This window comes from Talpa occidentalis, unplaced genomic scaffold (genome assembly GCF_014898055.3).
Source record: "Talpa occidentalis isolate TD23 unplaced genomic scaffold, MPIMG_talOcc4v2.1 talOcc4.10, whole genome shotgun sequence".
Lineage (NCBI taxonomy): Eukaryota > Metazoa > Chordata > Mammalia > Eulipotyphla > Talpidae > Talpa > Talpa occidentalis.
This window is the reverse complement of record NW_023600993.1, coordinates 52,649,323-52,653,105: the sequence shown is the minus strand read 5'-3', so window position 1 is coordinate 52,653,105 and position 3,783 is coordinate 52,649,323. Positions and strand designations below refer to the sequence as shown.

At 42.7% G+C, this 3,783-nt stretch overlaps 1 pseudogene; it reads left to right on the top strand.

Annotated features, from left to right (window-relative positions):
- Nucleotides 1-994: 994 nt before the first annotated feature.
- LOC119237612 (actin, cytoplasmic 3-like) lies at nucleotides 995-2,091 on the top strand (annotated as a pseudogene).
- The last annotated feature ends 1,692 nt before the right edge of the window (nucleotides 2,092-3,783 follow it).

Sequence of the window (3,783 nt, the reverse complement as noted above, 5' to 3'; positions counted from 1 at the left end):
TCGTACTAGGGCTGTAAATAGAGCATGGTAAATACTCTTAACTGCACTCTTGTGTATTTGAAAGTTGCTAAGAGAGTAAACTGTCAAAAAAGAATATTGTGACTATGACAGATGTTAACTGGATTTTATTGTTGTGATCATTTCACAATATGTACAAATATCAAATCATTATGCTTTACAAATTATGTCTTAATGTAAAAGAGATCTGGTAGAATTAGGCCAATTAACAAGGGAAAAGGAGAAAATCAATATGGATGGGCACTTCAAAACAAAAAAATATGGATATCAAAGAATCATAAGAGGACTTTGGTACAGTTTGATGGAACTCTGTATTGGTTTACAAAATTTTTATGTGTGTGACATGAATGTCTCAGCACTGAAATTAAGAGTGTTATTTGGAGCTATCATATAGTAGTGTCCAAAAATGCACCCACTTTTATAAATATAACCTAAATTTAGTTAAATGTAAAACTAAGCTTACATTAATAATTATTATTTACTTTTGACACATTAAAGTCCAAAATTAACCCCTCTCTTTCCTGACTATTTTTTGTAACACTAAGAGTTATGTGTTATATTATACTCAAATTATGATAAATTCTTCTGTAGATATACTAATGCTTTTGTGGAAGCTTCAACTGGGAAAAGAGGGTCTCCTTGCAGAGAAAAGCAATTCTGACTTAACTGAGAGGAGAAGAGAGTTTCTTGATTTAAGGAAGTTCTAAAGTAATCACAAAACAAAAATGAAAAAAAAAACTGGGATGTGATGGGAAGGTATTGGGCAGCAGGGAGAAAGAAGCATCCTGCTTTTAGAAAGGGGTCTTGCTTTAGAATGGCTGCCTGTACCACTGCTGCTTTGAACTAGGCATCTAACTTGGCTGAAGAGGGAAATTCCTCATCTCATTTGTTGTAGCTGCCCCCTCTCCTCCAGGCACCAGCTCAATCTGCATCTACTACGCCCCTACAGCAGCCTCCACCACTCTCATTGCAAGTAATGGCTATGCTTGTCATCGACAATGGCTCTGATGTGTGCAAAGCTGGCTTTACTGGGGATGACGCCCCCGCCCCAGCCCCATACGCACTGAGGTCCCCTCCATCCTTTGGGGACCCAAACACCAAGGCTTCATGATGGCCATGGCAGAAGGACTCCTATGTGGGTGACAAGGCCCAGAGCAATTGTGGCATCCTAACCCTCAAGTACCCTGTTGAGCATGGTTTTGTCACCACTGGGATGATGTGGAGAAGATTTCGCACCACACAAGGAACTTCACGTGACTCCTGAGGAGCTCTCCCGGTGCTGTTGATGGAGACCTTCATGAACCCCAAGGCTAACTGTAAGAAGATGACTCTGATCATGTTCCAGACCATCAACACTCAAGCCATGGGAGACCGCGCTGTCCCTGTACACCCCTGGAAGTACCCCTGCATGGTCATGGTGCCCATCTGCAAGGACTATGCACTTCCCCATGCCATCCTGTGTCTGGACCAGGCTGTCCTGGACTTGGGAGATCACCTCATGAAAATCCTCACCGATTGTGGCTACAGCTTCACTGCTATTGCCCAGTGGGAAATTTTGCGCTTCATCAAGGAGAAGCTCCGCTCTGTTGCCCTGGACCACAAGCAGGAGATGGCCGCCCCAGCCTCCTCCTCCAAAGGAAGAGCTATGGGTTGCCTGAGAGGCAAGTCAATACCATCAGCAATGAGCTGTTCAGGTGCGCAGAGGTGCTATTCCAGCCCTTTATCCTGGGTGCAGCATCCAAGAGACCATCATCAATTATAAAATGGAGTGGAGGAGACACCAAGAAGGATCTTAAAAGCAATACTGTGTGGCCTGGCAGGGCCACCATGTACCCTGACACTGCAGACTGGATGCAGAACGAGACCCCAGCCCTGGCCCCCAGCTCCATGAAGATAATATCACTGTTTCTCTTGAGCTCATCTACTCTGTGTGGGTCAGCAGCTCCAGCCTGGCCTTGCTGTCCATCCCCACCCCCGTGTGGGCCAGTGAACAGGAGTAGAGTGAATGTGGTCCTCCACTCTCCACCACAAATTCTTCTAAATGGACTGGAGCAGATGTGTAACATTTACTGAATGCAAGGTTTCAGAAGTATATTTTTGCCCTGACAAATGCCCTCCTCATCCCTGCATCAAAAAAGTGGTATCAGTGTTTGAAAAAAAAAAATTTGTTCTTGAAACTTGTACTGATATCAACACTGGATTGTAGAACTTGTTGCTGATTTTGACCTTGCATTCAGGTTCACTGTTCCCCTGTCTGTGTTCAATACCTTGTCCCTCTCTTTGGCTTAACCCCTAGAACATGCAGCTCAGTCACTTTGAGACTAATGTGAGGAGGTGCATGGAAGAGAAATCCATTGTCTCACTGAGGTGAGAACCTGTTAGACCACCACTTCCTGCCCTGTGCAGGGTATTCATGTGAAGCTTCCTGTTCCAGAATTACTCCAGAGGCTGTCAAGAGTTTGGACCAGTAGTCAACACTATCTTGCTGTTCTGACAGGGTTGGGAAGGTCTGAGCCTTAAGACCCATTTTTCTTTCTAACCTGATATTTCCCAGCAGAAACTGTGGGTTGTTACTTGCTCTGAGTTGAAAAAACAGTTTGTGTTTGTATCTGAAAATTTATCCATCCTTTTAATTTATATAAAGTATTTTATTTTTATGCAACTTCAAGAGATGACAACAAATTTTGGTTTTCTGCTGTTATGTGAGAACATCAGGCCCAAGTAATTTGTTTTGTGTGAGGGAAATAGAATATTGTAGTAAACCCTCTCCCCTCCACCCCGCCTTCCCAATGCAGAAACTCCGTTTCAGAAAACAAAACTAAAAACTATATAGTGGAAAACATTAGGACAATGGGGTTCACTTTATAAGACTACACTTCTCTAGTTTCTAAGAGTTGTAGGGTTTTTCTTTTTCTTTCGGCAAGTAATTTGTCCAAGTGATGTTAAATGCTGCAAAAGAATCAGGCACAAAAGTTCTCCTAAACCATTTCAAATTCTTTTTGGAGAGTCCTTGTGGCTCCTGCCACATGTATAGATGGCTCCATTTCTGAAAACCTGTTCTTTGAAATACCTGTCCATGCAGACCCTCCATGCAAAAAAGATTCTCTGGTGAAATAAGATTGGGAAAGCCCCATCTCCCTGTTTGAGGCTTGAGATCTATATTTCTATTATGGTAGCTCTGTCTCAAAGTCCCACAAGAAATGAAAAAAGCTGTTACTGTAAAACTAGCATAGAAACTTGTCAACATCACATCCTTTTTATGCACTAATCCCTTTAACATCCTATTATATGGGTGCTCTGAAATCACACTTTGGGAAACAGAACTGAAATTCAAGATGGGTTCCTTGATCTTGAGCATGTTCAGCCAATTCTTCATGTCAGGCAGATCAGGGAACTTTCAATCAGACACTCTGGGCTTGTTCTGCTGCCCTAAAGGAACAGCCAGTGACATTCTAGATGACACTGTGTACTGCACTAGGCCTCTACTGTGCTGGTGGTAGCAGCAGAAATGAATAAAATCATAAGACAGCTCTTTTGTAGATAGCTATCATCTCCTTAGAATAAAGAATGCCTTTGGTAGAGTGGAATGTCAATGAGCCTTTCATTTCTTCTAGCCTATTGGCTCTGGATATACTTCTGTTCTACAAACTATTATATTTGAGTTTTCTTTTTCCTTCCTCCTGTCATATCAGACCTCAAAGGAGCTCTACCATTGAGCTGCTGTAGTGCTGGTGGGTTGTCAGGGGTTCACTGCATATTCATGAG